General features: G+C 56.1%; 1 protein-coding gene across 3 annotated transcripts in view; it reads right to left on the bottom strand.

The window, feature by feature from the left end:
* The window catches only part of TSPAN18 (tetraspanin 18), a 167,416-nt gene that overhangs the window by 115,007 nt on the left and 31,976 nt on the right, over positions 1-20,433 (bottom strand). For 2 of the 3 annotated variants that reach the window (XM_051852548.2, XM_051852540.2), the window contains exon 2: positions 19,713-19,798. The gene's annotated coding sequence lies outside the window, so the exon portion shown is untranslated. Of the gene's footprint in view, positions 1-7,165; positions 7,287-19,712; positions 19,799-20,433 lie in introns of all 3 variants that reach the window. The other variant, XM_051852555.2, reaches the window with a different exon arrangement.

Consider the following 20,433-nt stretch of genomic DNA (forward strand, 5'->3'; position numbering starts at 1 on the left):
CAAAACATTGGTCGTATTGTCCAGGACCAATTCAAAGTGTTGCAACATTTAAGAAAGAAACAAGGCAGCCCCTCAGCAGCTGCACCCCCTCGCGGAGCACCCAGGGGAGGGCAACGGGGCCTCCTGGAAGAATCTGAGTGACACTAGGTTGCCTTCCGGCGACACTCAGCACGCAGCTCCCAGCGAGGTGTCCCAAGCCTTCGCCAGCACGTTCCAGTCTCCCTACTTTGTAGCCAGGTATGACAGCGGTGGCAGCCCCGAGAGGGCCAAGCCCCCCAGTGCCTGGCTGCTCCTCCCATCCCTTGCAGAAGCCTCTAGAGCATCCTGTCTCCTAGGGACAGAGAGAAGAAACTGACAGAGGCAGGCTGAACATAGGCAGCCCACAGCTAGGCCCAGACTGGCGGGCCACGTGAACCTCGGCACCCTGACCGGCGACCCCTGTTTTAAAGTGGGTTTGGTTTGATGGACACAGAAATCCCCAAGTCAGTGCTCACAGCTGCTGTCCAACCAGGCCAAGGCCCTCCTCCCTGGCAGTCAGGTGCCACAACTGCTGTTCTACAGAAGGGGAAACTGAGGCTCCAGGATGAGGCCACACAGCTGACAAGCAGCAAAGACTGGACGCCAGAGCTTCTGGTTCCAGAAGTGAGTATCCACATCCTTTACCCTTAGCAAACCTTGGAACCTGCAGCTCACGAAGGAAATGCGGAAGCGGGTGGACTGTGGCAAGCTGAGCCCCATAGGGGCAAGCGCCAGGTCTGGGGCTGCATGGCTGCTCTCAGTACGCACAGAATGTATGAACAGGTGGATGTGGGAATGAATGAATGAATGAATGAATGAACGAACACAGGGTGAGGTGAAACAGAAGAGCAGCCAGGCTCGAAGGGCACCTACACCAGGTCCAGATTTTTCCCTGACTCAAACTTCTGCCGCAGACACCAGTTGGGCACTGCTTCTGGTTATAGGTCGTGAATAATCCGTAGTTCTACAGGCCCAGAGCAGTGAAACAGGCCAGCCTGGCCCAAGGCTAAGCTGCACATGTGAAGGCGTGTGTGTGTGTGTGTGCATGTGTGTGTGTATGCACGCACATTGCATTTGGTGGGCATGGGCAGGGAGGATGTGTGCTTGCAATGAGAGGGAAGGACCTGGGGCTGGGGGAGGGGGATTGGGGCAGGTGTATGAGAGAGGCACATGAGGGCTGTGTGCAAGGAGGGAGGTGTGCATGGTGATGTGAGTACAGACAGGTGCATGCGTACTCTGGGGATAATAGAGGTAGGGATGTGTGGGTGCTTGGGTAGGAGTGTGCAGGGCATGTGTCAATGTGCCCAGGTAAACGGTGTAGGCATGTGACTGGTTGTGTGGGAAAGCAGGTGCAGGCATGGGTGGAGGTGTGCACAGGTGAGCATGGCTATTTGCAGGGACGTGGGGACTACATACAGGTGTGCATGAAGGTGTGAACAAGTAGTGGGTATGCATAGGTGTGCTAGGTAGGTATGCACAGGTGAGTGGCTGGGTGTGACAGTTGTGTGTATAGGTTTACACCAATGTGTGGGTGCGTGTGCACAGGTTAGTGGGGTGTGTATATAGATGTGTGTATAGGTGAGTAGGTAAGTGTGTGGGTATGCACAGGAGTATGGGTAGACAGATACAGGTAGGTAAGCATATGTGGTATGCATAGATATGTGGCTATGCACAGGTGAGCATGCAGGTGTGTACGCGGGTGTGTGCAGGTGTGGGTATGGGGAGGTGAGAGTGAAGGCATGGGTGAATAGCACAGGCTCTCACTGTCTGAGTCCTGGCAAGGCCCCAGGGCTAACAGATTTCTTCTTCTTTTTAAAGATTTATTTATTTATTTGAAAGAAAGAGTTACAGAGAGGTCAGAGGCAGAGGCAGAGAGAGAGTCTTCCATCCACCGGTTCACTCCCCAAATGGCTGCAACAGCTGGAGTGTGCCATTCCGAAGCTGGGAGCCAGGTGCTTCCTCCAGGTCTCCCACATGGGTGCAGGGGACTTGGGCCATCTACCACTGCCCTCCCAGGCCATAGCAGAGAGCTAGATCAGAGGTGGAGTAGCTGGGACTCGAACCAGTGCCCAAATGGGATGCCGGCACTGCAGGCAGTGGCTTCACCCAGCACGCCACAGAGCCAGCCCCAGGGCTGACAGACTTCTGTCACAGCTCTGAGCCCCAGGGTTCCAGAACTAGAAGTCCCTACCCTTCCTGCTAACCCTCCCCAGGGTCTGGCCCCACTGAGTTGATCCGAAGTCAGGAGCCAGGAGCTTCCTCCAGGTCCCCCATGTGAGGTCCAAGGACTTGGGTCATCCTCGGCTGCTTTCCCAGGTGCATTAGCAGGGAGCTGGATCAGAAGTGGAGCAGCCGGGACTCAAACCAGCACCCATATAGGATGGCAGCACTGCAGACCAGGGTTTTAACCCGCTGTGCCACAGAGCCGGCCCATAGATGGTGCTCTGATCAGCATCTGGGAGCATGTGGGCTTGAAACTGGTGCTCCCTGGCCCTATTTTGGAACCTGACAGGGAAGGGCTGGTTCCACATCACATGCCCTGGGTGGCACCACCAGGAACCCTCTCGAAAATCCACAGGCACACCTGAGCACCACGGGAGGAGGTGTGGCAAGAGGAGGGGTAAAGTGTGAATACAGAAGGAACTAGAACAGAGTATAATGGAAGCTTCTCCCACGCTGAGGAGGGCCAGTGGTCAATCCTGGGCTGACTCCTGGGCCGAGGGTCTCAGAAGGACAAGCTCAGCTCCTTCCTCGGCTCAGCAAGACCCAGAGCCTGGGCTGCTGGTCTTACTGCACAGCCAGGACCTGTGAGCATCCAGCCGTCCCCCAGGATGCCTGGTGCATGCACCCAAAGACCTAGACCAGTGTCCCCAGGGATCCCCACATCCTCCACCCATCGCACAGGTGGCCACACTGGCTGCCCCTTGTCTGCAAGTCAGGGCCAGCCCTGCCCAGAGCTGGAAGTTCTGAGAGCCAGACCACCAAGACTGTTGGCTCCAGGCTGGCGGATGACTGGGTACTCTCTGCACCCTCAACCCCTACCCAGTGCCAGCCATAGCAGGTGCACAATGGCCCTTCATGCATAGATGGAGGAAATGAGTGGGTTACAAATGCTGGAGTCTTCCTTCTCCCCATTTTACAGATGAGGAGATCGAGGCCTGGAGAGAGGCAGCCTGAGGCTGCTCTAAGTTCCCCTACATGCCTTTAGTAGCACTGCCTGGGGTAGACTGGCAGTGCCTGCCTTACTCGCTCCCTGGAGGATCCCAGGGCCAGTGGAGGTACTGGCCATTTGCCCCTCCAAGGGTTTGCTGGGCTCTTCCCTCTGCCTGTATGCCCTTCTTCCTGTGCACAAATCCTTCACGGCACCCCTTTGGCTGGGCAAGTCTCCCTGGGGGGCCTGCCGACAGAATCCACCCATGCACACAGGTGCTCATGCCAGTGCCCTCAGCCTGGGAACTAGAGCTTGGCATACAGTAGGCACTCATAAATGCACAGGGAATTAAAGCGGCCCCTCTGGAGACTGCGAGGAATGCCCTGGGAGGAAGCAGCGGGGAGGCTCGGGAAGGCAGGCGTCAGGGAGCACAGTGGGATCTGATAACAGGGGCATGGGAGGGAGAACGAGTTCATTTCTCCCCATGGCCATTGGCCTGCAAATATTCACAAAGCATGCCACGTCTCTGGGCCTTCCCCATCAACAGAGACACATATGTAAACCAGCTCTACCCCCAGTGCAGCAGTGACTGGGTTCTGAGCTGCGCCCCAACCCCCAGGAGTCCCGAGGCCACACCAGGTGCCCCTCCCCAACCTGCCGAGGTTCCAGCGGCCACCACACAGAAGCCGCTGTGCCCCTTGCATCCCTAAAGGAGAAACACAAACACCTTTGGAAGTGCCAGCAAGGCCCGCTTCTGCAGAGGAAGCACAGAAGCGCCCCGAGGGGCTCTTGCAAGGCCAGCGGGGTTGGGGGTGGATTTCCCCTCCCCAGTCTGCCCACAGACACCCTGGGCCACCGACAGGGAGCCCAGGCCTGGAGCTCAGCTCTGCTGAAATGCTCACAACAGTGGCACAGCGGCGAAGACACCTGTTTGGGACGCTCATGCCCAATATCAGAGAGCCTGGGTTTCAGTCTGGTCTCCAGTTCCGATCCAGCTCCCCGCTAATGCAACCTGGGAAGGCAGCAGGTAGTGGCTCAAGGGCTTGGGTCCCTGCCACCCTTGTGGGAGCTGAGGATGGAGTGTGGGGCTCCTGGCTTCAGCCTAGCTCCGCCCCAGCTGTGATGAGCATTTGGGGAGAAAACCAGCAGATGAAGGATCTCTCTCTCTCTCTTCCTCTCTCCCTCTCTCCCTCTCTCCCTTTCAAATAAATAAAAATAAGTAAAGTTTAAAAAAAAAAAAAAGAAAAGAAAGAAAGCCAAATAAAGTGCTCAGAATTGAACCCAATCCACGGAAGCCTGGGGAGCCTGGACTTGTTCAGCCAAGTCCCAGAACCTCAAGGTCAAACCCTGACAAGGCACCAGCCCCAGCTCAGGGTCCCCTTCTTTGAATCCTCACAGCAGCCCATTTTAGGGATGGGAAACTGAGGACCAGCGCTCTGCTCACACAGGGAGCGGGGGATGGAGTCGGGACTCCAGGCCAGGCAGGCTGGTTGTGGCAGCCACCAGGACGCAAACCCACCAGCACCTGGAGACAGAACAGTGGAACAGACAGAAGCCAGGGGCGGGGCTCCGGGGTGAGGGGATATCTCATGATGGTGCTTGTTCTCCTTAAATACATGATGGCCTGCTGTGCATCCCACCCAACGGCACCGCTCCACTGAACGAAGAGGGGTCATCACACCCAATGCACAGATAAAGCCACCGAGGCTTCTAAAACTTAATGACCTTCTCCCAGCCAGCAAGCAAGAGCCAGGAATTCAATCTGGGCCAATACCACGGTCACCTCTGCCGACTTCAGGTCAGCTCCCTCACCAGCCCCATGCAACTTGGGCAAGCCCTTTTTCCCGGGTGGATCTCAGTTTCCACATCCACACAATGGGCTTACTGAACTCGCTTCCTGAGCCCCAGCCCCGGGGAGGTAGCTGGGGAGATGGAACGAGACAGCTGCAGATGTGCAGGGGCTGCTGCCGTGGGCTCTGAAAGCTCAGGAAGATTGACATCTACAACAGCGTGCCCCATGGCCCGCAGGAGCCTCTGCCAGCAAAGATTCAATTATGGTCATTACGGTGCACTTAGGAAAACCAGGGCGCCGGCTAATACATCGGAGAGGGACTGCCAACAACAGAGGTTGCGTCAAAACCCGTTTTCTACTTAACCCTCACTTAAACAGAAAATCCATTTAACCACGAGGCAACACTCTGTCTTCCCAGCCTCCCACCACTTGGCTTTTATCACTGTCTGCCACTTGGCTCGATATTTTTATCATCCTGAAGCTGCCTAAGAAGGGAAAAAAAATGAATCCACGGACGGACAGGAAGGTGTCACCCACCTCCATGGCTGTACAGCCCTGGACCAGTGCCTTCCAACCCTCACTGCCTCCAACGTGGCAGGAGGAAGACAGTTCTTATTCCCACAGCCTGCCATGGATGTTGGCAGGACCTGGAGGAAGCAGCTCAGGGGGTGGGAGGTGGAGGGAACACTGACTCGCACCCCCCACCTTTCCCTCCCACTCCCCCGCCCCCAGACAGGGAGCACACATCTGGAGTGATCAGGGGCTCCCAGGCTGTGCCTTACGGGGATCACAGGCACCCAGCAGTCTCTCAGGGTGCCGAGCCGCGGGGCAGCCTGGATGGCAGCCGCCAGGGGAGGCATGAAGGACACTGGACAGTGCTCCCCACACAATGGGAAAGCAAAACCCACCAGCCACATCACCGTCTCTGCTGTCACATACAGCAGCGTGGACTACTCCGTGGAAAAAGACATGCCAGGCACGGGGCTGCCGGAGCAAGCTGAACTTGAACTTCTAGGTACACAACAAATACTGCGGTGTACCTCTCTCATAGCACACGGAGCAAATACCGCATGGGCTAAAATCATGCTATAAATTTAACTCATTGGTTATATAAAGTCCAAAAAAATTGTTAAACTTTTATTTTTCTTTATCCAGTTGCGAGGTGGACACACACACACACACACACACACACACCCTACATGTACCATCTGTTGGGTCATGACCCGAAGGGGCCACAATGGCTGGGAGATGGAAGGTGAGGAACACAATCCAGGTCCCCACGTGTGTGGGTGGCAGGGAACCAATCCCTAGAGCCGTCACTGCTGCTTCCCAGGGGCTACACTGACAGGAAGCTGGAGCCAGAGCCACAGACCAAACCCAGGCACTTTGATGTGGGATGCGGTACCTTCACTGCTCCGCCAAATGCCCTCCCTCAGAGTTCAAGTCCAAGCAGGTGTCCTGTGATTGTGTCCCCTAGACCCAGGAGGCTCGCAGGTGACAGGGACGCTGGGAGCAGGTGGTGTGACCCACAGTGGGGGAGGGGGCAGTTCCAGGAAGGAACCCCACGCGCAGCAAGGGGTGGGGCGCAAAGAAAAGCAGGAAGCCGGACTGAGCGGATTTTCTGATGATGGCCGTGTCCGCGCCCGGCCTGGGTGTGCACAAAAGCAGGAAGCCGAGGGGCCTCTGTCCGGGCCGGGCAGCGGAATGATCTCTTTCCCGTCTGTTTTCCAAGCGTCCTGATGATGGTTTCACGATAACGGCCACGTATCCACAACCCAGGGGCCGGCCTCCTCTGTGTGTGTGTGTGTGGCGGGAGCCCTGGGGTTCTGTGAGGTGGGTGGGCTTGGTGGCAGGTGGCCCCTGGGTGCTCAGTAAGAGATGACGGGCAGAAAGGAAGAGAGGAGAGGAGCGGGCAGGAGGACCCTGGTTTGCAGGCACAAAGGCAAGGTCGGGGCGACCGCGAGTCTCTGACTTCCGGGGGGCACAGGGAGCTGCCTCCGATCTGGGTCCTCCTTCTCCCAGGGGACAGGGCCCTTGTGGTCCAGGGCCAGTGGTCTGCATCCCCATCACCCCACGTGGCTGGCATGTGCTACAGAACTCAGGGCCCAGGCTGCGGAGCTGGCCCCCGAGACGAGACGATGAGACGAAAGCAGATTCCACATCCTCACCCTCTGCCTCCTCCCTCTCCCGGGGGATGCGCCTACCTCGTGGTTCAAGTTCAGTTTAAACAGATGTCGTGTTCCTCAGAAGCCCCGTCTTTGAAGTCTGGGAGGAAAACTTCAGCTCCAAAGGGAACTTTCCTACCAAAAAGGCTCTCCGGGGAGTCTGGGCAGAAATAAGAAAACAAAACCCCTGGATCCTTATCTCCCGGTATTTATGAGATTTTTTAATTAGTACAGCTGCCTCTGCAGACTGTGCTGCTGCACGGGAAGTGGCTGGAGGAGGAAGGAAGGACGGAGCTAGGGCTCCAGCTGAGTGGGGCGGGATCTCCTCCCCCGGGCGGGCGGGTGTAGCCTGGCAGCCACCAGGGTGAACAACCTTCTGCACTTGGGGCCTCCAGGGCCCAGGGCTCCAAGACCAGGCTCAGGTGCACTGCTGGCGCCCTGTCGGAACTGCAGCCCCAGGCTTCCCTGTGCTGGTTCTGTCCTGCCTCCTCTCTCGCCTGGAAACCACCTGGCCACATAGCAGGATGAAGCCGCAGCCCGTCTCCCCCTTCTTTCCACCTGCCATCCCCCACCTTCTAGCAACATCCCACACGGGAGTCCCCAGGTTCAAGTGTGACCTCCGCTCTCAATTCCCGCTTGCTGCTGATGCAGACCCTGGGAGGCAGCATGACAGTGCTGGTAACTGGGCCCCTGCCACCCACATGGAAGGCCTGGATTGAGTTTCCAGTTTCCAGTTTGTGCCACTGTAGGCAGCTGGGCAGTGAACCAGCAGGTGCGAGCGCTCTCGTGCCCTTCCTCTCTCTGCCTCTGAACTAGATAAAGGAAAATGTTTCTTTTGTAATCTTGCTACAGGTGCACCAAGACTGGGGCAGCGGCTGCCCTTCCAGGCAGCTTGGCAGTAAGGGGCATGGATTGCCAGTGGGGAATTCAACAACAGACCCCAAACCAACTCCAAATCAGCAGCCCTGCGCAGCGGCAATGATAATGCAGCCTCCTTTGAATGAGACGCGCGGTGACCTCAGTTCTAACTATCGCTGCCGTGGCTGGTGAGTTTTAATTATACATGGGGAAGCTTGAATTGAGCACATTTGTATTACACAGCCTGGGCAAACCGTTGTGCTTGTGTGGACATTCACCGAGGGAACCCCCACGTCCTCCGGCAGATTCCAGCCCTTGCAGGCTCTTGCGACACGTGTGAACTTGCCATGCAGAACAGGGCAAGTTCTTGTTGCGTGCAGCTCAAGTCTCCGACAACCCTGGCAGGGCTGCACGGCCCTGTGCTTACACAGAGAAGGAAAACAAACGGCAGCACGGCGACACCGAGGACAGGGTCACAGACACTGGGACACTGCTAGCACCTCTGAGCCACGTGGCGTTCCCTTTCAAAGGGTGTTTCACCTCTTCTCTCTCTCTTTTTTAAAGATTCCCAGTAATGTAATTAAAATGTGATAACTCACGACTTTCCTTTTCTGGGTTGCAACGGCCACTTCCTGCGGTGGTTATGAGGTTCACTGAAAATCTCCCCTCCTATCTTTCCCAGCCATGGTGATAAGTGCTTGGATAGCATCATTATGACTGAATAGGACCTTGTTGTGCAGAAAAGGCGGGTCTGGCCAAACTGCCTGTCCCAGGTGTCACTCTACAATAAGAGCCACTCTTCTGTGCCAACGTGCCCAGGCCACAGCCTGCCTGGCATGCGGTCAGATGTCACTCTGACATTTCCCAGGGTAGCCTGAGAAAAGCAGGCCACCTCCCTGGTGGGAGTGGACCTTGTCCGATGGGCTAAAGGCCAAGGGCTATGGCTGGCACTTGGCCCCTTCTAGAATTCAGGTGTTGCAACGCCAAGGCCAATGCAAGGCCACGGAAAGGGGATGGCCCAAGAGTGCTGCTCCCTTGGGACTGCAATGGATATCCCTAGAAAACAGGCTCTGGGCAGGGTTCAGTCTCCCGCCCGTCCGCCTTCCTCCACGTGCGGACACAGCAAACCTCCTCACCCGAGGATAGAGCCCTTGCCAGACCACGAAACCTGCTGGCACCTTGGTCTTGACCTTGTCAGCCTCCGGGAATGTGGGAGAATGCATCCCCGTGCCTTCCAAATCCCCCATGCTGGGGCGTCTGGTTGCAGCAGCAGGAAGCAGACACTAAGAGCTGGAGGAGCTCCCCCTGGAGCTGCGGGACCTCGGTGCGCTCCTGACCTTGGACCAGAACTCTCATCGTGGGCTCTCCTGAGTCTCTAACTTGCCAGCTGCAGACCTGGGGACATCTCAGCGTCTTTAATGAACCAGTCCCTAGGACTAAATCTCTATGCACGTGCACACATGCGCAAACAAGCACACACACACACACACACATGTGCACAGGGGGACACCCTGCTGGTTCTGTTTCTCTAGGGAATCCTCAGTGCAACACCCCGCTGTGCTCCTACCACAGCTCTCACAGCTGATGTTGAGCAGCGGTGGCTTTCCGGGAAGGCATTGATGGCCACTTACCTCGGGACCCAGCTGAAGAGCTCCGTGCCTGTGGCACAGTCAGCACTTGGTAAGTGTCTTCAATGGAATGAATGAAGCTGGAACGCAGGACAAGCACAGACCTTCATTCCTCCCTCGGTCCTCAAGCCCCTGCCTCTGTCCCTGCCCTAAGATGCACACCTCCATTCCAGTCCCCTGCCTGGCACCGGGACTTACTCCAGTTACGTGCGACTGCCCAGGAGAGTGGCTCAGACCTCTCACCTTCCCCCCACACCTGCTCTCCTGAAGTCCCTCCCGGGCAGCCTCCTTAAAGCTGCAGGTGTGAGACACGCTCTCAACTGACGGCTCCCGCATCTGTGTCTCCAGCCCCAGCCCCAACCTCACCCCTGAACTCCATCCTCCACCTCCATCGCCATCTCTCCACCTCCACTTGGGTGGCTAACAGGCATCTCGCCTTAAGATGCCCCCAACAGAACTCGGCACACCCTGCCCCACCCCTCCACCCCCGCCCAGCCCAGCTCTGACCCCTTCATCTCTAGCCAGACCCTGCGGTTTATCCCCAATTCCTTCCTGTTTCTTGCACCTGCCCCCCAACCCCAGCCAACCTATCCATGAGTCCCATTAGCCTTGAACTTCATGGCTCCTGACACTGCCCCATGGCCATCTGGCTTCTGTCTCCCCCAACTAGGAGGCAAGGTCCAGGAAGATGAGGCTGCACCATTTCATTTACTGCAGCACTCCCGGCATGGAAGGCAGTGTCAGTGCTGGCAGCCAATATGCGCTGAATGAATGAATGAACAGGGACTCACATCTGACATTTGCCTGCCAATCACCTCTGGGCCTGGGCATTGTCATCACCACACCCATTCTGCAGATGCAGAAACTGAGGCTCAGAGAACAGAAGAGATTAACCCCTGAGACCTCGCAGATAGCTGGGGACAGAGCCAGGATCACAGCACAGGTTTTGGAAAACAGGAAATCAATAGAAAAAATTAATAAAACCAGCAGCTGCTCCTTTGAAATGATTTGTAAAATCCATAAGCCTCGTGTTGGGTTCACGGAGGAAAAGAAAGAGCCGGTGCTCAAGCTGCTCGTGGCAGAAGTGGACTGGGAGTCATCACAACGGTCCCTACAGACGCTGGAGGGACCACGAGGGAAGGAACCCACTCCGCATCTACAGACTGGATGATAGACAGACGCAGACCAGCTCCTCGGAAGACACAAAGTGGCAGCACTCACATGAGAAGCTGCTGAAACCCTGAACAGGCCTGGCTCTATATACGGCATCAGGCCCAGGTGGGGTCACGGCGAGTCCCACCAAACATTTAAAGGAGAAATTGTACATTTCTCACCAATCTCTTCCAACACAGAGAAGCAAAGAGGGTGCTTCCTGACTCATCCTACGAGGCCAGCATTATGCTTTCACCAAACTCAAGGACACTGTAAGACGAGAAAGTCACACATCAGTATCTCACCAACACTGATGGAAAACTCCTGGACAAACATCAACCGATGGAATGGAACGATTTAGATAAAGAATTGCATGCCGTGGTCACGTGGGATTTCTCCCAGGTGGGCAACGCTGGTTCAGGATGCAAACATTAGTTAATGTAATCCATCACATCAACCAGCCTAGAAGATATGACACACGATCATATCAACAGGGGAAGAAAAGGAGTTTAAGAAAACCCAACACCCCTTTCTTTGTGGTGTAATGGGTGAGGCTGCTGCTTGTAGTGCTGGCATCCCATATGGGCACCTGTTCGAGTCCCGGCTGCTCTACTTCCGATCCAGCTCTCTGCTGTGGCCTGGAAGAGCAGTAGAAGATGGCCCAAGTCCTTGGGCCCCTGCACTCCCGTGGGAGACCTGGAGAAAATTCTTATCTCCTGGCTTCAGATCAGCACAGCTCTGGCTGTTGTGGCCATCTGGGGAGTGAGCCAGCAGATGGAAGACTTCTCTCTCTCTCTCTCTCTCCCCCATCCCTCTACCTTTCTGTCACTCTGCTTTTCAAACAAATAAATAAATCTTTTTAAAAATTTCTTTATTCATTCCAAAAGCAGAGTGACAGAGAGAGAGAAAGAGAAAGAGAGACAGACAGACAGACAGAGAGAGAGAGAGAGATTCATCTTCCATTCACTGGGTCACTCCCCAATTGCCCACAAATATTGGGTGTGAGCCAGGCTGAAGCCAGGAGTCAGGAACTCCACTTGGGTCTCCACGTGGATGGCAGGGACTGAAATACTTGAGCCATGACCTGCTGCTTCCAGGGCCTTAGCAGGGAGCTGGATTGGAATCGGAGCAGCCGGGACTTGAACCAGCCACTGTGTCAAGTAGCAGCTTAACTCACTGCACCACAACAGGTGCCCTCGCAACACCCATTTCTGATTCAGAAACAAAACATCTCTGCAAACTAGGAAGAGAAATCTTATTTACTTAATAAAGAACATCTATAAAAATACCACAGTTAATGGCGAGAGACACGAGGCTTTCCTGTTAAAATCGGGAAGGCAAGGATGCGCCCTGTGGCTGCCCCTTTCCAACATTGTATGGCTCAGCTAAAATACTGAGACAAGAAAAGGAGATAAGAAACACACAGAGAATGAAGGAGTAAAACTCTCTTTGCTTGCAGATGACAAGATTATGCAAAAAGAAAAATCTAAAAGAAATGAAAAAAAAATCCCGAAACAAGCAATTACAGCAAGGTTGCCGGATACAAGGTAAATAAACAAAAGCCCGTGGGTTTCCTCCACACCAGCAGTGATCAAGTGGTCTCTGAGGGGAAGAACACAGAGCCAGGACAGGCATCGCTGGGGCATCGGGTTAGGCGGGCGCTTGGAACGCTCACCTCTGGGATCAGGATGCCAGTTGGAATCCCAGACGCTCTGTGCTGCTGACTCAGCTCCCTGCTAAGGCACCTGGGAGGCAGCAGAGGCCAGACGGCCCTCGTACGTGGGTTGCTGCCACCCACGTGGGAGACCTGGCTGGAGTTCTGGGCTTCTGGCTCCAGCAGGGAGGATTGTTGCAGGCACTTGGAGAGTGAACTGGCAGATGGAAGATCTGCCTTGCATATAAAATAAATGAATCTTTAAGACATACACACACATACACACACACACACAGCCGCTTCTACCAGCACCCAAAGAAAGGAAGTAGGTACAAACCCACCAAAATAGGTGGCAGATCTAGATGAGAACTACCAGATGGTGGTGAAAGACGTCACAGGCAAAGTAAAGAAATGGAGAGGAGAGGGCTCGGGCCGTTCGCCGTGGTAGGCGGCAGCCCTTCTCAGCCTCATCTCCAGAGGTGACACGATCCAAGCAAAACCCCACAAGCCTTCTTGTGGACACCAACAAATGCTTCTAAAGTTTATACGGCGAGGCCAAAACAGCAGAGGAACCGATACAATATTGAAGGAGAAGACCAGCTAAGGACTGACACTTCCAGACCTGCAGACTTACTCCAAGGCTACGGTAACCAAGACCGTGGGGTCCTGGCACAGGCGTAGGCAAACAGATCAACGGAACAGGAGAAAGAGGCCCAGGAACAGACCACGGGCAACTGCCGCCCGGTGAGGCAGCAGAGGCAGCGCGGTGGGGAGCAGTTTTCACTAACAGCTGAACATCCGCATGCGAAACAATAGCAACGACAACAATAATAATAATCCAGACATGGACCTTGTACCCGGCCCAAAAAGTAACTGAAAATGGAACACAGACCTATACGTAAACCTCAGAACTACACAACTCCAGGCGGTACAGGATAAAGTCTAGATGACTTGGGGTATTGCAATGGAATATATTTTTTAAAAAATCAAAGGAATGACCCATTAAAGAAATAATTGGTAAACAGGAGTTCAGAAAGAAATAAAATCTTGGATTCTGTGAAAGACAATGGTAAGAGAAGGTCCAGGCAAGCTGCAGCCTGGGACACATCTGTCCCAAATAAACAGAGAACTCACAAATAAACAGAGAACTCACAGTGAGGAAACAGACAACCCAATTAAAACAGTGAAAGTCCTGAGCAGATAACCTCATCGGAGAAGATAGGCAGCTGCTAAATAAGCATACGAAAAGATGTTCAGCACCATTTGTCCTAGGAAAATCGAGAATTCAACCGAGATACCACTCCCATTAGAATGGCCAAAATGCAAAACACTGAAGACACCAAACGCAGGGCCCCTTAGTCACTGCTGGTGGCAGTGCAAAAACGGTGCAGCCATTGTGGAAGGCAAGTTGGCAGCTGCCCGAGGACCGAGCCGCGCTCCTACCATTGGATCTGTCCATCAAATGAGCTGAGAGCTTCCGGGCGCACAGACACCTGCACCCAGATGTTTACCAGATGTTTTGCTCACCCCTGGCAAAACCTGGGAGCCACACGATGTCCTTCAGTAGGTGAAAGGGTAAACACGCTATGGGAATCCAGACGAGGAAGTGCCATTCATCCAACTCAGCGGCACCATTCACAGCAGTGGAAGCCACGGCGGCAGCCACCCACGTGTCCATCACCAGGCTGATGCATGGATGGATGGGCGCAGAGGTGGTACAGACCAACAATGGACTATCGTGCAACCTTAAGAAGGGAGGAGGAGCCGGCGCTGTGGTGTAGTAGCGGGAAAAGTCGCTGCCTGCAGTGCCTGCATCCCATATGGGCTGCTCTGCTTCCAATCCAGCTCTCTGCTGTGGCCTGGGAAAGCAGTAGAGGATGGCCCAAGTCCTTGGGCCCCTGCGCTCACGTGGGAGACTCAGAGGAGGCTCCTGGCTCCTGGCTTCGGATCGGCGCAGCTCTGGCTGTTGCGGCCAACTGGGGAGTGAACCAGTGGATGGAAGACCTCTCTGTCTGCCTTTGTCTCTCTGTCTTTCAAATAAATAAATAAATAAATCTTACAAAAAAAAAAAAAAAAAAGCTGGTCACAAAGAGTAGATATCGCCTGGCGCTGCTTACATGGGATACACCCGGCAGTCTGAATCGTGGAGACAGAAGGCGGCATGGTGCCTTGCAGGGGCTGGAGGAGAGCCAGTTGGGGGAGTTACTGTGCAATGGGCAGAGTGCCTGCTAGAATGGGGACGTGCACACGGCCCCAGCTGTTCAAATTCAGGATAAGGCGCAACCATGGGGACACACAAGAGATCAGCCGTCACCAGGAGCGAGCGCGAGGGAGGAACAGTGATGACCTGTTGACCGGGCGGGCGGACCCCAGTGGGGATGCCCAGGGCGGTGAATACCTCTGTGCGATACTGCGGCAGGGGTGGGGGGTGGGGGGGCATCTGCTCTCTCTGATGTCTATTTAGCACGTGTTACGGTAGTGTATTCGCCATTGTATTTGTCAAAACCTGCGGACCTCGACACCAAGAGCGCAGCCTAGCGTGTTTGCAGGGGCCGCGGCATCCACACGGGCTCCCCGGACGCGGTGCCCACAGCGCTTTGGGGCCAGGCGGCAGCAGCGGACCACGCGTGTGTGCAGCGGCCCGGCAGGACACGTAGGGTCACTCTTGGGAGCCCGCGCGCTCCATCCGCTGTGACCCTGGAAGCGCTCCGGCAGGGACAGCCCCGTTCTTTCACAGCTGAGCTGCAGAGTCCAGAGCCCCCTGGCCTCCCTCCCTCCAGCCCGGAACGAGGGGCGGCGCCTCCACAAACCACAGAGCGCAATCACAGGCCGGCCCCTTCTCTCCCCTTGGCGACTCAGGGCAGGTAAGGAACGCTCTGCCAGCCGACAAAGCAGCTGCCGGCTGAGTGAGGCTTTGGCCTTCGGTTGTAGGCTGCTAACAAAAACGTCCTACTTCACCCTTTAGCCACCGGGGCCAGCAGACCAGAGCAGGAGCCTGGCAGAAGAGGCCCGTCGGTCCTGTTGGGTGGTGCTGTGTGACGTCCAGCCAGCCACTTGCCCTCTCTGATGCTGATGTGCCCTCCCTCTCTGCCACATCTGGCTGCCCCAGGGTTCTTCTCCAGCTGTGATGACAGCCCAGATAGACACTATTAAAACCTGATAACAACGCCTCTTTCAGGCAGCGATGTGCACCTTTTTACAACTTTTTTTTTTTTTCATTTATTTCTTTGAAAGAGAGATTGGGAGAAAGATTTTCTATGCACTGATTTGCTCCCCAAATGACCACAACAGCCAGGGCTGGGCCAGGGAGAAGCCAGGAGCCTGGAACTCAGTGTGGGGGGGGTGCTGGCAGGAACCTGCTTGTAAAAATTAAAAACTGAACTTGAAACAGGAGGACATAAGAGGGGCGGAGATGGCAGGGGCTGTCCTGAGTTACAGGCGGACACCAGGCTGGCCTAGGTCAGAAAGTTCCAACAGACACTGGGCCAGGATGAGCGGGAAGCTGGGCGCCTGTTTTCCCAGCCGCTGGCACCGGTGTCCTGGGCACAAAGTAAGGGGGTCAGGGCTTGAGCTGCAAGTGCTGGGACTAAAGATGGCCTTGGGATGACAATGGTGGTGACGTCACTGTGGCCTTTCAGCCAGCCAATGAGAAGGTGTGGAGCGGGGACCCGGGAGAATGCCTGCAAAAACAACACCACTGGTCTGCAGCCCGGTCGGCAGATCTGGGCAGGGAGGTGGAGGCTAGAGGAAGATGGATTTTGGCTCAGCGCAAGGAGGCTGCAGCCGAGGCAGCAGGTGCTACAAGGGAGCCTGCAGGGGGCGCAGATGAGCACTGGCTGACAACCCCTGGGAGGGAACACTGTGGGGGAATTTCGCCCTGCACCCATTCGCCTTTGAGGCTCTGCCACCTTTGCAGAGCTGGCCTGGGTGAGCCTCCCTTGGCCTTTGCACGAACAGGTGGAGAATACTGACCCAGCGAGGCTGAGTGATGTGAGACCTGGGTACTCCCCCAGATCATAGTGGTGCAGGCAGGAGGCTCACCAAGCTCAGCTGTTCCACCGGCCTCTGATCTGACCTTTGGCATCTCCCAGGCCTCCTGGAACTAGGAAGGATCAGAAATCTCCCTTATAACCTCCCAACTCCATCCAGTCTCTCCACCCCACAACGGCTGCTTTGCTTCCAGGCCACATCCTCCATGCCCTGAACCGTCCAGGATCAATCTGCCAGTCTCACAAATGTCCCCCCCCCCCCCGCAACTGTGCCTCATCTCTCTCTACAAGTCAGGGGTGCTCAACTTTATCCATGGGAATCCCCACCAAAACGTTAAACATAAGGCCAGAATAGTCAAGAGGGTGTGGCGTAAGGAAAGACGAAGAGACCAATGGGACAGAAATAAACCCCCAATCTCTATGGCCAACTGAACAAAGTCCCAAGACTGCCCAATAGGGAAAGGACAGTCTCTTTAACAGCTGGTATCCATATGCAGTAGAATGAAGTTGGACCCCTACCTCACACCATACAAAATTCACTCCAAAAGGATAAAAGAAGCATAAGGATAAACGTTCATGATCTTGAATTTGGCCATGAAGTTTTAGGTCAGATACCAAAAGTACAAGCAACAAAAGAAACACTAAACTGGAGCCCAAGTGTAGACTCTGCTTTGACAGCCAGGCCTCCGCCCCCTTCCTCCTGCTGTCGGATCCCAGAACACATCATCGGAACTGGCTCAGCTTGCCGCCCGGGGCTGGCTGGGGAGACGGACCCCGGGAGACTCACCTTGCTGCTTGAGTGCGGCACTGTGTGAAAGGCTGGGTGGGGAATCCAGGCCGCTGTGCGTGCACGTGGGGGCCAAGTGGTGCTGGGCCGGGGTTGCCGCTGCACACACACACGGTCCTTGGGCCAGGAGCCCTGTGTTTGCGTCTTGCCTGGCTGCTCTTTAGGCATGCAGCCTGGAAGCCTTTCACTGTCTTTGTACCCCAGGTGGCTGCACCTGCAAACGGCTGATGGGTGCCTGCCTCCCAGGTGTGGGCGTGATGAAGATGGCTGGCAGTGGCATGCCAGCTGCAGGGTAAAGGCTCAGGAGGAAACATTCCCACGGGAGGTGGCCCCGAGCCCCAGGGTGGCAGACAGGGAGCTGACGCAGCCCAAGCCCCTCTCTCAGCCCGTTTTTAGCTCCCACGCTGTAAGAGGCATGTGTCTCCGGGGAAACTCTGCTCCTTGTTCACAAACACCCGGCTCTGTAATCCGAGAGCATCAACCTCCTCAAAGAGATCACCTTGGGAGGCCCCGTTACTCCAAAGGGGTTGCCACTGGCGCTGCCCTCATGCTCACAACCACCTGGCTAAGGGGTATGCTGTTTGCCTATTTTATTGATGGGAAGACTGAGGCTGCCGGGTGGTCCTATCATTCACCCAGGTCAAACAGCTACCAAAGGGCCGAGCTGGACTCAGCCTCCACCTTCCTGGCTGGGACGCCCCGCAAGGCTTTCCCAGGGCAGCCCACGCCTCTCTGCCCGTGGCCTGGGGCTCTCTTTCTGCTTTCCCTGTGACTGTAGCTTGTTTTTCTAAGCTGAGCCGGTCGGCTCCCTGGGCTCCTCCTGGAAGAGCAGCCCCCCACTGCCCGTTCCGTACTTACAGAGCTGTCTCCTCTCCTGCCCCAAGGCTTCCTCAATGGAAAAACAGTGGGCACTGCAGGCCTAAAGCTTGCCCAGCCCCCCTGGTGGGACCAGGCTCTGTGAGGAGGCAGCTGCAGGCAGCAGTTTACAACCAAGATAATCACCAGAGCTGGGGGAGCTGCAGGGCACAGACGCGGACAGGGCACAGCGAGCAGAGCAGGCCCCGCGCCTCGCCACCCTCGCCCCTGCCCACGCAGGCCTTGGCCTGGCCCTGCTTTTGGGATGCAGCCTAAGGGAACCCTGGTGGGGCCAGCAGTAAGTGTCAGGCCAGTGGCTAACACGTGGCTTCCTCACCCTGGATGGGGGCCGGAGGAGAGAGAAGGCTCCGGCATTGCTTTTCAGTACACATGTCCCCGTGTACCCCCCCGGGGGGGGGGAGAGGGAGATAGCGGTGGGGGGTGCAGGGAGCACTATACGCGGGATGGGTGTGGGCAGATTGTGCGGGCTGCCTCAGTTTACCTTTCCCCGGAACAAGCAGGGGGAGCCTAAGTAGGTGTTATGCTCCCCTTTGGGAGATCAGAAAGCCAAGGCCCACAGGGTTTTGTGACATGCCCAAGGTTAAGGAGAGAGAGTGAGAGGGAGAGAGAATTCTAGGACAGGAAACAGACACGTTTCATGCTTTCTCAGGAAATGCAAGTGCAGGGAGGTGATTTGGGGTCATTTTTAACCTAAAGCTTCAAGGCCCAGGGCTGGGAAGCAACAGATGGGAGAGCGGCAGGCTCAGGTGGCGGCTCCGGACCCTGACTACAGTACCCAATGCTGCGTGACCTTAGGCAAGTCACTCAGCTTTCTCCCCGCGTGGAGGAATACTCGCGACCACAGGAGGCGCACCGTGACCACAGGAGGCGCACCACGCCCACTCTGGTCCCCTTAGCCCGTTCGACTCCTATGCTCAATAGGAATTGTGCCCCAGGCACAGACCCCAGAGCACGTCTCCCTGGAGCCTCCAGACCCTGCCCCACCCCCTCTGCCTCCTTGCTGCCCCCAACCCTGCCCCCACCCTATCACTTCCTCCAGTCCTGAGGGTTGGGATTCCAGTCCCAGCTGCCTCATTGCACTGACAAGGAAACCAGGCCCAAGGAGGAAAAAAATGTGCGAGGCACACTGGTGGCCGGGGCCAGCCAGGGGACGGAAGCCCTGGCCCAGGACACTGCCGCAAGCCCACTCAGCTCCACCCACATCCCAGGGTCATGGGCAGCCCAAGGCCGTTCCACCCTCACTTCTCCACCAAGCGTGGTCGCCTGTTCCAGGCCTTGGGGATTTGAATTCCATCCAAGAGGGTTCTGGGGGTGGAGTTCTGGATGCTTCCCACATGCCAAGACTGGTGCAGGTGGCTGAGGGCAGGGAGGGAGGGGCGGGGCGTGGGGAGCTCCTGCCCCTGCTCTAGGTGCCCTCCCGTGATTCCCCAGAACTTGGCTTTTCCCTTGCAGGTTTCGCTCTCTTCCACTGATTGGCTCCCACTTCCTGATCAAGTCTCTGCCCCTTTACCCCTGGTAAGCATGTGGGGGGTGGGACAGGACAAGCCCAGAAGGGTGGGTCTGCAGGGCAGGGAGAGGAGGGAGACGTGGGGACACGGGTGTTGGGATGCAAGAGAGGCCGCCCCGTGATGCTCGGTCTTACCTCTGCCAACCGGCACCTTCCGTTGCCGCCCACGGGGGCCAAGGGTCTCCCCAGCTCTCCTCCTGATGCTGGCCTCAGGATAAACCCTAGAAGGAGACAGAGAGACTTTTTTAACAGGCAAGGGTCTGTGGGGCACGTGACTTCCGGGGGCCAAGTCCGTCCACACGTGGCTGCCTGCCCTCCTCTCTCCTGGCAGGTGCAGAAGCCACGCAGTGTCCCTTTGCCTGGAGAAGCAGAGTTGAGCCCTGAGCCCTGACATGGCGGGGGTAGGGTGAGAGGGGTAGGGGGCAGGGGTCCCACAGCACTGTCCATCTTCCCAGGTCAGCCTCAGCTTGCACACCGGCCACGAGAGGCCATCGGACACGCTAATGAAAACACCACAACGCGCTCCTCCGCCACCAGCTGGAGCGTCTGCAACTGGTGCCCAGTTTCCTCGGGCGGAGAGAGATCTTAGTGGGTCATTTGGAAAAGGGGGCAGAGAATGAATGCTTGCCCGAGAAGGGTGGGCTGTCCAGGTAGACCAACACTTTGAAGACCGGCATCCAAGAAGAGAGGAATAATAAGAGGAGACGGCTTTGGTGGTGAGAAAATTACTCAGTCCTAGCATGTGGGAGCCAGCAGTCCGCCCTTCCTACTCTGCCCCCATCGGGTTGACGAAGACTCGCCAGGTCACAGGAAAAGGATCCAATTTACCCGGTCCACACCACCTACTGCCTGACTG

The sequence above is a fragment of the Oryctolagus cuniculus genome, chromosome 1 (assembly GCF_964237555.1).
Source record: "Oryctolagus cuniculus chromosome 1, mOryCun1.1, whole genome shotgun sequence".
Lineage (NCBI taxonomy): Eukaryota > Metazoa > Chordata > Mammalia > Lagomorpha > Leporidae > Oryctolagus > Oryctolagus cuniculus.